This window comes from Protopterus annectens, chromosome 8.part0 (assembly GCF_019279795.1).
Source record: "Protopterus annectens isolate FY-2018-M chromosome 8.part0, PAN1.0, whole genome shotgun sequence".
NCBI lineage: Eukaryota > Metazoa > Chordata > Ceratodontiformes > Protopteridae > Protopterus > Protopterus annectens.
In genome coordinates this window covers 599,996,136-600,010,217 of record NC_056741.1, presented here as the reverse complement: position 1 = coordinate 600,010,217, position 14,082 = coordinate 599,996,136, and the positions used below count along the sequence as shown (strand labels likewise).

At 43.1% G+C, this 14,082-nt stretch overlaps 1 protein-coding gene across 1 annotated transcript in view; it reads left to right on the top strand.

Annotated features, from left to right (window-relative positions):
• The window catches only part of PHF8 (PHD finger protein 8), a 3,148,719-nt gene that overhangs the window by 1,115,347 nt on the left and 2,019,290 nt on the right, over positions 1 to 14,082 (top strand). The window lies entirely within an intron of this gene.

The following is a 14,082-nucleotide window of genomic DNA, read 5'->3' as shown; positions in this document are numbered from 1 at the left end:
TAGGCACCCAAGCCACTGTTCAAATTCAGGTCACCAGGGTCAGGCCTTTATCAGTCTTTGCCAGGAGAGCTGGCCTATTCCCTCTCTGTCTTTCCTGCTGAGATTATCTACTGTAGTGCCTATTTGTTTTATATACAGTCGTATAATTTTCCCATCTTACGGAGGGTAAAGGTGATTAAACCAAGTTCCACATTCATCACTTTTTACTTCTACCAAAATCTTTCATGATTATAGCTTTTTTCTTTTGCATTCTGTCAGGTAGAGTTAACCCATTTTGGTGTAAAAGGGAACAGAGTTTTCTGTACATAATTCAGATTATGTATTTAACACTGTTGTGTCCAGTATTATCACCCTACTTTTTGAATTAGCTCCTCTATGGATAACATTCTGTGATGACATTGTTGATGTTTCTTTTAGTTCACTAGCCTTTGGGTACTCATCATGAAAATACAAAAGAAAACTGCTCACCAAACAACAACGAGTTCCAAGTACAACAGCAGTCAAACACCAAAGGAACTCAAATGAAGCTTAAACTGTGTAAAATAAGTATGTTTATTCAGCAAAGCTTTCAAGATAATTTATCTTCTTTGCTTTCAGAAACTATAAAAATTAAATTGCTTATTGATACATCACTGAAAATGCTTAACCAATCAGAATGCAGTCATAATTAATCAGATTAACTTATTAAATACATTCATTAAATATAAATGAATCTCTTTTTAAAACAGGTTTAATGCTAATAGTCTCATTTAGCCCTGGATCGGCATCTCCTTGAAAGTAATTAATCCATTTATATTCATTACATTCAGCGTTTAATATTACTGTCCTAATCACCCTAAGCTGTCATCATGATAAATGCTTGCTTATATACACAACTTTTTTTTTTTTTAATATATATACTGTGAATGAAGGCTGGTAACATTTTTTGGATAAGTTATATCTGGCACCTTTAATCTGAATTAGTAGGTACATTTGGAGGAAGATTAAAAGAAGACAGAACATAACACAGCCATCTTATACTAACAGCCCTAAATATTAATTGAACTCATACAGAAAACAAATCGCAAACAGTGTTGCCAGAAAGAGTAACTTCACAAAAAAAAAAAGTTAAACGGTTTCCATGACAGATGTGAGCAGGGATATAAACAGCTTGGGTAAGGACAAAAATGTACAAATCTACAGTAAAAATAAGAAAAGCAATTTCTTTATCACTCTGATTCCTACCACCTGTTACCACTAAGTGAAATATTTTCCATATGTGGTGTTCAGCTGTTCAAGACTGTAACAGAAGTGTGTCACAGTGGAAGTGTCAATGGGTAACCACAGACCTTTTGTGCTGTGTGCCACTTTTGCATCCTACCCTTTCTATATCAAGTAGTCATGTAGGTATGTCCTCACCTCTAATTCAATTTTCACTCGCACTGTTCATCTACTGCCTTACTCAGGAAAAGGTTTAAGGTTATTACTGCCAAAATTTTCTGGTTTTAACAAAAGTCTGCAAAATATCACTCAAGGTTTGTATAGTAATATATTGATTCGTAATTGCAGAAGAGTACTTTTGAAGAAAAATGGGTAACAAAATATTCCTATTAATTGTGTACATCTTTTATAAAGTTGTGTGTATATGTAGTTTAAAAATATGTATATGTGTGTGTGTGTGTGTGTGTGTGTGTGTGTGTATGTATTTGTGCGTATAAAAATATATATAGTAGTTGATTTTTTTTGTTGAGGAGTCTGTTTGTTGAAAAGTGGAAAAGCTGGTACAGCGATCCAAATGTGATGGCTTTGCCAGTATTTGCTTGCTGTATGGTGAGGATTGAGGAATATGCCTTTTTCTACAGTAGTATGATCTCAGAGTTAGTGTATACAAATTAGCAAGGGGTGTGTGGCCTGCAGGTAGGTTTGCCATCTGAAAAAAAAAAAAAGTGTGGTTTTCTTTGATTTTTTTTATGTATATTTACTTGTCTGTAGTTATATATAGTTATACATTTTCCTTTCTCTCTGTTGATATGTATTTACATGTCTGTTCATGATTTAATGCATTTGTTCAGTTTTAACATCTGGTCAAAAAGTGATTAAAGATGATTTGTTACATTTGATCATGGCTGATGAGAAAAGTCAGTTTGTGAGAACTATGAAATTTCCCTTTTCCTCAAAGTACTGTGATCTCAGGCTTAGTATGTTTAATGATACAAGGATGGAATGTATTTTAATAATGATACGTAAATTTTGTGAGATCATGGAACAATGAGGTAAGGAATGTTTTTCTTACCTCCATTGTTGTGTGATCACAGAATTCGTTTGTTTGTAGATGCAGGTGTACAGGTAGGAACTTTAATATATAATATATAGGTAGGAACTTTGAATGTTGGCAGTATGACTGGTATAGGGAGAGAGCTAGCTGATATGATGGAGAGAAGGAAGGCTGATATATTGTGCGTGCAAGAGACCAGATGGAAGGGGGAAGTAAGGCCAAGTGTATAGGAAGCGGGTTCAAATTGTTCTATCATGATGTGGATGGCAGAAGAAATGGGGTAGGGGTTATCCTAACGGAACAGTATGCCAAGAGTGTTTTGGAGGTGAAGAGAGTGTCTGATAGAGTGATGTTTATGAAGCTTGAAATTGATGGTGTAATGATGAATGTTGTTAGTGCATATGCTCCACAAGTTGGGTGTGCGATGGATGAGAAAGAAAAATTTTGGAGTGAGTTGGATGAAGTGGTGGTGAGTGTACCCAAGGGTGAGAGACTAGTGATTGGAGCGGACTTCAATGGGCATGTTGGTGAAGTGAACAGAGGGGATGAGGAAGTGATGGGGTAGGTATGGTGTTAAGGAGAGGAATGCAGAAGGTCAGATGATTGTGGATTTTGCGAAAAGGATGGACATGGCTGTGGTGAATACGTATTTTAAGAAGAAGGAGGAGCATAGGGCAACGTACAAGAGTGGAGGAAGATGCACACAGGTGGATTATATCCTATGTAGGACGGCCAGTCTGAAGGAGATTGGAGACTGTAAAGTGGTGACTGGGGAAAGTGTAATTAAGCAGCATAGAATGGTGGTCTGCAGGATGATAATGGTGATCAAGAAGCGGAGGAGGAGTGTGAAAGCAGTGCCAAGGATTAAATGGTGGAAGTTAAAAAAAGGGTGATTGTGAGGTGGAGTTCAGGGAAGAGTTAAGACAGGCACTGGGAGGCAATGAAGAGTTACCGAATAGCTGGGTAACTACAGCAGAGCTAGTAAGGGAGACTACTAGGAAGTTGCTTGGTGTGACATCTGGACAGAGGAAGGAGGACAAGGAGACATGGTGGTGGAATGAGAAAGTACAGGAGAGTGTACAGAGGAAGAGGCTGGCGAAGAAGAAGTGGAATTGTCAAAGAGATGAAGAAAGTAGACATGAGTATAAGGAGATGAGGCGCATGGCAAAGAGAGAGGTGGCGAAGGCTAAGGATAAGGCATATAGAGAGTTGTATGAGAGATTGGACACTAAAGAGGGAGAAAAGGACCTGTACCAATTGGCTAGACAGAGAGACAGAGCTGGGAAAGATGTGCAGCAGGTAAGGGTGATAAAGGACAGTGAGGGAAACGTACTCACAAGTGAGGAGAGTGTGTTGAGTAGATGGAAAGAGTACTTTGAAGGGCTGATGAATGAAGAGAATGAGAGAGAGAGAGAAGGTTGGATGATGTGGGGATAGTGAATCAGGAAGTGAAGCAGATTAGCAAGGAGGAAGTAAGGACAGCTATGAAGAGGATGAAGAATGGAAAGGCTGTTGGCCCAGATGACACACCAGTGGAAGCATGGAGGTGCTTAGGAGAAATGGCAGTGGAATTTTTAACCAGATTGTTTAATGAAATTTTGGAAAGTCAGAGGATGCCTGAGGAGTGGAGAAAAAGTGTTTTGGTACCTATCTTTAAGAATAAGGGTGATGTGCAGAGCTGCAGTAACTACAGAGGGATAAAATTGATCAGTCACAGCTTGAAGTTATGGGAAAGAGTAGTGGAAGCTAGGTTAAGAAGGGAGGTGATGATTAGTGATCAGCAGTATGGTTTCATGCCAGGAAAGAACACTACAGATGCAATATTTGCTCTGAGAGTGTTGTTGGAGAAATACAGAGAAGGTCAGAAGGAGCATTGTGTCTTTTTGGACTTAGAGAAAGCATATGACAGGGTGCCTAAAGAGGAGTTGTGGTATTGTATGAGGAAGTCGGGAGTGTCAGAGAAGTATGTAAGAGTGGTACAGGATATGTACAAGGGTAGTGTGACATTGGTGAGGACTGCTGTAGGAGTGACAGATACGTTTAAGGTGGAGGTGGGATTACACCAAGGATTAGCTCTGAGACCTTTCTTATTTGCAGTGGTGATGGACAGGTTGACAGATGAGATTAGACAGGAGGCCCCGTGGACTATGATGTTTGCAGATGACATTGTGATATGTAGTGAGAGTAGGGACCAGGTTGAGGAGACCCTGGAGAGATGGAGATATGCTTTAGAGAGGAGAGGAATGAAGGTCAGCAGGGCTAAAACAGAATATGTGTGTGTAAATGAGAGGGAGGGTAGAGGAATGGTGAGGATGCAGGGAGCAGAGTTGGTAAAGGTGGATGAGATTAAGTACTTGGTTCAACAGTTCAGAGTAATGGTGAGGGTGGAAGAGAGGTGAAGAAGAGAGTACAGGCAGGGTGGAATGGGTGGAGAAGAGTGTCAGGAGTGATTTGTGACAGACGGGTACCAATAAGAGTGAAAGGGAAGGTCTACAAGAGGGTAGTGAGACCAGCTATATTATATGGGTTGGAGACGGTAGCATTGTCGAAAAGGCAGGAGTCAGAGCTGGATGTGGCAGTTAAAGATGTTAAGATTTGCACTGGGTGTGACTAGGATGGACAGGATTAGGAATCAGTATATTAGAGGGTCTGCTCAGGTTGGACAGTTTGGAGACAAAGCAAGAGAGGCGAGATTGCGTTGGTTTGGACATGTGCTGAGGAGGGATGCTGGGTATATTGGGAAAAGGATGCTAAGGATGGAGCTGCCAGGTAAGAGGAAAAGAGGAAGGCCTAAGATGAGGTTTATGGATGTGGTGAGAGAGGTCATGCAGGCAGTTGGTGTGAAAGAGCATGATGCAGAGGACAGGAGGAAATGGAAACAGATGATCCGCTGTGGCGACCCCTAACGGGAACAGCCGAAAGAAGAAGATAGATGCAGGTGTATGAGGATGCTTGGAGGGGGGGTTGCATCCCAGCAAAAGATTACATTTTCCTTTTTTGACTCACTTACCTGTGTGATGGTTTTTCTGGATCTGAGTATATGAGCATGAGTATTAGTGATGCAAATAGCAGTGAGTGTGCCAGTCTGAAGCTTTAGTATAAACTTGGCTCAGGCTCGTGATCTGCGAAGTTAAACAACCAAGAATGAGCCAAGCAATTTTTTTTTTTTGGTAGCTGTCAATTCCAGAGCTGCAGGCTGAGTGTTCTCTGCCAGGTGCTGTCTGCATATCTGAGCTTTGTGGTTGACTTAAGCATCAGTGTGAGCAGATTAATAGAGCTCCGTGCCGGCTAGAAAACAATTTAAGTGGCTGGCCTTGGAAAGTGCAAGATAGTGTTTTAAGATTTTCAGATGAGCAAATGAGAGATAGTATTAAACTAGTCAGAATAAAAAATATATTGGGTTTGTTCCAGCACGTCATTGTTATTGCCCAGTGTTTGGTTGATTAAAGTGAATCATTTTATTGAGACATACACCACACAGACTTACACGAGTGTCTTTGATTTGGGCGACAACCTAGAGAGCAACACACCAGCATCAGCTTAATCTGGAAACGGAGTGGTGTGGGAGGCAACCTAGAGAGCAATACACCAGCACCAAGTTAACCTGGAAACGGAGACATTTGTTTCTCGTTGTTTTCATGATTAAGTAATGTTTATTTTGTAATTAATACACTTTGTTGGAGAGACACTGCCTGTTACTCAGCAAAGTGGTTGTTATATTTGCGGCATTTTTGGAATTAGCGATAGTGTACCTGTACAGAAGGGTTGTAGGAGAGGCACTAGAAGAACATATGTGTGCTTCTATCTAAGTGTCTTGTTAGAAGTTCCTGATTTATATGTTTTACTTACTTAATCATTCAGTCAATCATTTGTTCATTCATTTCTAAGCTCCCATGAGGAACTGACATATGGTCTCTCTTATGCAATTAACAAATTCAGCTTTTCAGAGCCCTCTGAATTTCACAGTCAGGTTTACTGCTTGAAGTTTCCTTGACCAGTCCTGGCTGTGTACCATTTTTTTTTTTTTTTTGCCTGTGGTGGCAAGGCTGGGTGGAAGTAATATATGTGCACTTTGTGTAAAACATGGTGATGGGACTGGCACCTATGATCCAGCATTATTATAGGTGTGTTACAAGTATGCGTTCACAGATTCCACTGGCAGAGGCTCCAACGTAAGAGGTGGAAACATATCAGATACCAATGGGCACCTCTGAAGGTTACTGACGGCACTGCATACATGTCACAATCCAGCAACACAGTGACACTGTAAGCAATGGTGACATTAGAGGAAATGCATCTTCCCCCATTGCTGAGATGATGGAGGGATAAGTTGAACATCTAGAATTATCTGTATTTAACAAAGGGCAATGTGTGCATGTTAGCCACTCCCTACCTACACAGAATGCACCAACAGATGTCATCAGTGAGTTGCACTATGTTTGAGGTGTGTATACCACCCATAGAGAAGAGTTGTGTCAATGGCCATCCCTGCCATTATTCCAGGGCATTCCCTAACCTGGATGTTACCCTTGGCATCTGTTACTTGATGCGAAAATCAGTCATCTAGGAAAAGTCACTACACACACCATATTAGAGATGTAGTATGTGCTGTGTGGCCTGCATGAGGAAGTGCTATCATAAAAGGAGACAGATGCATCATGTATAGTCACAAGCCAGGTGAATGTACTGTAGATGTCTCACACCATTCCACTGTCAGTGGATGCTTCTCTCCCTAAGCTTGAACACTTCCATGTTCGTAGCTAATGGTCCTTTAGCTTTATTACATGAACGCCCTCACCATCACCAAGCCAACCACTCTAGGTACCACAGATGCACTTCATCCCATTCTGCTGTTGCCCAACTGAATGCAACCCTTACCATGGTAATTCAGAAGGCTATGAATGCTGACTGTCTACCACCTCCCCACATGGGGAGAGGCACAGTAGTGTCCAAATACATCCTCATAAAGTGGTCTACCATCTATCAGATAGAACATCTGCTGTCCTGATCCAGCAGATGCCAACTGTAAACCCAGACACTTGGTGATGTGACCCTGACTTCTACAGCATACTGGGCAAGTGTGTGGCTACTTCATGCACTTTCCATAGCCCTTTTCTCTATGTTAGCTGCCCTCTATCACTGTGTCAAACCCTACCTGTGCAGATGGTAATGACTGTGTGCTATCCACTCCGATGTGCTTTGCAGACATGGTAATGTCTGGTATACAGTGGCCTAGTAATAAACTTTAATGCATAACTTGGGTGAATTAATGCAGGAATTAGTTGTACTCTTTGTTGTCCTTGTCATGGCCCATAGTTGTGGACCACACACCACCTCACTGCCTGTGCCATGTAGTATTGTTCTCAACTCTGACTTCCAGGGAGTACTACTGAAGATGGTTCCTCTGATTCCTGCAGTGTGCCACCAGATTATTCCAAGACACAGAAATGAGCCTTCATAAATGAGAACACACAATCAATGAAGTTCCACATTTGCATGTGTGGTGTTATGTGCCATGCCTGCCATTGTCTGAAAGGGTTTACCTTCATAAGTTTGCAATGTCGTCGTACGATGCTCTGATGTGTGAAAGTACAATGGCAAGATCTGTAAATGTGGAAAAACAGAAGTGTGAATTCAAATGAGTGAATGCCACTGTGCATTCGCTCATGTGATTTCAGCAGTCCGAGTGCAGATTGCACTACATTGGGGATCAGGACATGTACCCCTTCCCTCAGAGTAGTGTGATTTTGGAGTTAAGTATATTAAATTAGCAGGGGGTGTGGGGGTGTGCAGGGGGGCTTTGCCCCCCCCCCTTACATAACAGTGTTTGGAACATCCGGCAGTATTGTGTGTTTCAAACACATTTCACATTTCCGGATTCTGGAATTTGTAATGTAGCACTTTCGCAGTTTTAAGTAGGCGAAAATGCAGTTTTTCCAACATTTTCAGTCAGATATTTGACCGGTCGCATATTGTATTTACGACGTTATGGAGGTAAACAGTCTAAAAGCTGTGGATGGAGTTCACTGGGCATGGATCAATGGCATATCCCACATCAAGCAACAACAGACATCATTATGATTGACCTGCTGCCTGTGTTCATGAGAACAGCATAATGAAGAATGTGTGGGTTGCAGTGTGTGCACATACCAACTGGATGACCATGGTGAGGACAACCCAACATGAAACACTGTTATAGGTCACATATGTGCCAGATGTGGGAATCCTGGGAACTGTCTGAATGGTGCACAGATACTAACCTTTGGCAGCTGATCTAGTGGATTGGAAGCTCTTTTGATTGATTTACTGTACACCATGTAGAACAGATGGGGTCCTTATAAAAATATGGGTACAGTCAATTGCCTCAGAACCTAAGAGAAATGGGTTATGTAATAGAATGCCTGCATAGAGGCTGTTCTGTCTTATTCTGTCTGCAGAAACCAAATATTCTTCATACAATGCAGCATCATGTCATGAAACTGGTATAATTTTTGTGAGACTTATGTCTGAGAAACATCTAATTTGTCTGCTGTTGGATGATGAAAGGTCCCTGTAGCAAAAGTTAGATCTGATGTTGCCCATTTCATTCTTCCTCACCACTGGGTTACTGGATCCAATATGGTATCCGAACCAGCCATTCCAAAAGATTGTTGCTACAAGCCTCGAGCTTCTCCCACTCCCATAATGCCCTGCATCTCCTCTAACTCCCCAGATCTCATTTATTGCCTTCCTGGCTAGACGTGATTGTGCTGGTCTCAAGCTACTTTTCAGATAAGTGTTAACATTTTTCAATGATTCTCTGCTATCCGTTTCCCTCTAGTTCATCTTAGAGTTTACTATAACTTTTCCTTCAGTCATCTGGTTCGAGCCTTGGTCCCAATCCTGTCCACGGTCAGCCTGTCCAGTAAATCCTCCAGCACCCCTATATGCTAGGGGCCCCTTCCTCTTCCAAGTCCTTCCCTGACTTCCCTGCAGAGGATATACATTTTAAGAGGGCATGCAAGAGAAAGTAGACTTTCCTTTGCAGTCTTTGACCGAGGACAGCGATTTCGATGAGGGAGAAGGGTCCCCCCCGATCTCCACCCAATGATATCTCTTTTAGAGATGTCCTAGATGTCCTGAAGTGCAAGGGTGGATGGTCTGCCCAACCCCCTTCTTCTGAGGAATCAGTGTTACTGGAGGCATTCGGAACAGGCCCATCTACATCCTGAATGTCCCCAGTGGCAGACAAGCTTATTAATTTGGTCTCCTGCCAAGCTTGGAAGGAACCTGACACTGTGAAGCCTATCCCCAAATGCGCCAACAAATTCCTGAGTCCCCCGTCGGTTCGTCCTCTCTGAAGTAAAGGTATCCCAGTTGATGCCATCATAGTGTCAGTGGTCAAAAAAAGGAGCTAGCAGAGCAGTGTTCCTCTGTCTACCCCCGAACTAGGAGTCTCTGGCCTTGGAAAGCCATGGGAAGTGCGTATATGCCTCAGCAACTTTTATGCTAAGAGTGCTAAACTGTTTGGCACACTTTGTGTCTTCAAAGAGATTTGGTCAAGGTACTCACCAATTCTCTGAGTGCATGTCGGAGGAAGACTTAAGGTTTCTCCCCAGTTGTTGACTCTTACATCTTTGTTTACGTCATCGATGGGGTTAATCTCCAATGCTGCGGAAGGTACCGCTCGAGCAGCCGGATCAAGCATAGCACTCAGGAGACATCCTGGTTGAGGCTTTGTGAGTTTGCGGAACCCTTTAATGCTTCTTTTACTAATCCCTTCAATGGTTCTTCTTTGTTCAGACCATCAGTCAAGGACACACTTACCTGCAGTGAGCAAGAGGGAAAAGTCCTGTCTGCTGTAGGGATCAAGTTTTCTTCTCCTCAGAGACCCTTTTCAAGGAACCAGCGTAGTGGGAGGAAAATGTGGTTTAGAAATTCTTGGCGTTCTTTCCTGTATTCTCACAAAGAATCCTCATCCAGAGGCAGAGGACGAGGATTTAATGGAAGATGCTGCCCAAAGAGCAGAGGGGATCCACAGAATCTGGGCTTCAGATATCCTTTCTCTGATGAGCCCTATCAGCATTCCAGAAGCGCTGCCCGACTGTCTTACTGTGGAAGCAGTTGAGGGCAAATTGTCATTGCACCTAGACAGTACTAACAAACGACACTTGGGTGCTATACATAATTTCCATAGGGTATTACATTCTCTTTTTCTTTCCTCCCCCAACCCCGGAAGGAAGCTCCCCAATGTCCCACCCAGTCCGAGGGTGTATGCCGTAAGAGCAGTTCAAAAACTTCTAGAGAAAAGAGTCATCCAACAGATCCCAACTGTGCAGCAAGGATACAGAACTTATTCATGCTTCTTTTTGGTGCCGAAAAAGACATGGGACCTGCGGCCTATATTGGACCTGAGCAAACTAAGTCTGTTTGTCAAAAAGTCAGTTTCGCATGGTGATGGTTCAGTCCATTCTGCCATTACTATGCAAGGACGATTGTTTGTGCTCAATAAATCTCCAGGATGTGTAATGTCACATAAAGATCGACGGATGCTCCAGGAGACATTTGCATTTCCAGCTGGGAGCCAGTCATTACCACTTCAGAGCACTGCCCTTTGTACTCACCACAGCCCCCAGGGTGTTTACAAAATGCATTTTGATAATGGCACCTCACCTGAGACTGCAGAGATTCCAGATGTTTCTGCACTTAGATGAATGGCTCCTAACTGCACTGTCAAGGCATCAACTGATGTTAGCGACACAGTACCTTTTGCACACCTTCAGTCAACTGGGGATCGCAATAAATTTAGCAAAGTTGAATCTGATACCTGTGCAGATGATAGAGTTCATAGGAACACAAATGAACACAGTCACGCAGGTTGAAAACATACCATTGCAACGTGTATCATCCCTGAGACAAGTTCAAGTTCTACTGGATACGCCCACACCAAGGCTTAACCTAAGAGCTCTAGGTTCCATGTCAACTGCCATACCATTGGCAAGGCTTTCTTATGTGAGTGCTTCAGTGTTCCAGTGATTCATCCTGTATCATCCTCTAACTGTTCAGATCAAACTGACTCCAGTCTGCAGATATCCTCTCCAGTGTTGGATGTGATCAGACAATCATCATCTAGGCAGGCTTTTTTTCCTATCCCACTATCAGGCACAGTGACCACAGACACTTTCTTATGGGGGGCATTTTGAAGTAAGATTGGTCCAAGGCACGTGGTCCATGTCAGAGACCAAATTACATGGCAGTGTTCTAGAGATGAGCAGTCTTTCAGTCGTTGCATACCTTTCAAGACTGCCTACCTGTGGGAACGATAGCGGTTCATACAGACAACATGTCAGTAGTCTGGTATGTCAACAAACAGGGGGGAAACCTTTTCATGCCCATTATGCAGAGAGGCCATGAGAGTGTGGGAGTGGGTGATCTCTTCAAACCATGTTTTGACTGCAACTCTCATTCCCAGGGAGACCAATGTTCTAGCAGACAGACTCAGCAGATCCATACTGAATCAACATGAGTGATCCCTGAGTCAATCAGTGGCGAACTAAATTTTTTACTGATGGGGCCAACCTTGCTTACACCTTTTTGCATCTCCCTTGAACACCAAATGCAGGAAGTACTTTGCTCTGATCCCCTAAGCAGGGAACCACCCAGGTATGCTTTAATGTACGATTGGCCTACGGGTCTTCTGTACACCTATCCTCCGATTCCATTGATACTGAAAGTTCTACAGAAAACCAGCAGGTTAAAGGGAACTGTAATCCTCATAGCTCCCTTCTGTCCTCATCAGGTATGGTTCCCCTTCCTGCGGTCTCACACCAAATATCCACCATGGATACTGGATCCCAAATAGGTTCTGATTTCTCACCCATCTGAACACCATTCCCACAGTCTATGATCCCTAAGACTAACCTCTTGTTTTCTCCACTTCCAAAGATTTTAAGAAAGTCCAGGATGGCCTCCCCCGTCTGGGAAATCATTCTTGCTTCTCAAAAACCTTCTACTAAAAAGGTTTATAACAGCAAATGGAAAAGATTTTCAGTATGGGCACGAAGTCAGAACACTGACCCTTTTTCAGCTATTCCGCTTTTCCTAAGATTTTCTTCATGTTTCACTTCTTCAGTCATCACATTTGGGTTATCCCTGCCAGGGTAGCCCGTGGCTGTCCCGAATACCAGAGACTTAGTATTTCTTCGTCAGTTGCTGTTGCTAGAGGACTGATGTCAGGACGTCAGTAGTATAAAGTAAGGCAGCCAACACCATTACACCAGTCTTTCTTGCCGTGGAGCTCGAAGCAGAAGCAGTTCGTATGAGTGCGGGTCAGCCGCTACCTGAGATTTCGTCTACCGAATTTAAGTTGAAGTCCTCTAAAGCTAAGTACCCTGTTGGGGATCCTTTTTTCTTGCACTAACCGATGTCAGAAAAAGTTAATAATTGTCTTGCCTGTGGAAAACAAGTACCACACCGAGACCTTCACTCTTACTGCGTCACTTGTTTAGGCCCAGACCACAACGTCCCTCGTTGGTGCTTCTGTGCTTTGTTCAATGCCAGAACTATCCGTCGTCTGCCCCTTATTTTAGCCACATATTTTCCCTTACAGTCTTTGAATTCCTATATGGTTTTGGTAAGCCATCCGACAGCAGATCTTCTGAAAAAAGGTAAAGATAAAGACAGAGACAGTGCGCACAGGTCCAGACCTACCGACAATGCTTCCATTAAGCTAGTCGTCATTAGTCCGGTCTTCAGTGAGGCGCTTTCGCAACCTCTGATGACTGCTTCTGTTGATTTGTAGGCCGCTACCGAGACCCTTTTGTAGTCCGGTATGCCGCAAAACTCTTCTTCGACTAAGGATCCTGCGGTTGTCTCAACCTTGGATGGGTCTGGAGCCGCTGAGCAGGCTCCAGTTTCTGAGGAAGTCCTTGGCTCTATGGAATCTTGACACAAACCGACGTCTTCTTTTGCGACTACCGTTCTTTCTAAAACTACCGAGTTTCTTAGGCCCCGGGTACAAACTACACCCAAGAAACCGACGACCCACTCTCAGGTGCCTGCTAACTTGCCTCAGTCTCAAATGCTTAAAATGGCAGAAGACCTTATCATGCTGGTCAGGGGAAGCCAAGCTACCCCTCCAAAAGGAAAAGTGATCTTTCCCCTGTAGTTTTGTTTGAACAAGAGTCCGATTAATCTGATGCATCTGAATATGAAGACATGCAACCCCTCTCCACTTATGAGGATCTGATGCAGAGGATTCCATTCCTTCAACCTCTCCCCCAGAGGATTTTTCCTTTGGGGAAACCCTGCATACCTTAAGGGAGCATTTCCAATGGGGGAGCCAGGACTATCCTCAGTCTAAAAAAGAGACTCAGAGAATTCCTAGATCTTCCACCACACAGACCTTTGGCCGTTCCCCCAGTCCCCAGTCCTGGATGTTTGTGAGGATATTTTCCTCAAATCCAGCTTGACTCCAGATGCTCCCAGGAAACCAGACAGGTACTATAGAGTCCCTGACTCGCACAAATGTCTTTTTAAAAATCCTACAGCTGACCTGGAGGTCATTTTTCAAGGGCCAAAATGAATTAAAGCAACCTCTACTAAGAATCCCACCCCCTCAGACAGGGATTTCTGATTATTGGACAGTGGGGGTAAGAAAGTATACACCTCAGCTACTCTTGCTATCAGGGCACTAAATTGTCAATTCCATATGCTGAAATGTCAGCAACATACCGTGGAACTCCTTAAACAAAAAAATGTCTTCCTTTCCTGCTTGGGCAAAATCTAAAGATTTACAAGACTTAATGCATTCTGCAAGTCAAGTAACTAAACACACCTTGCACTGTCGT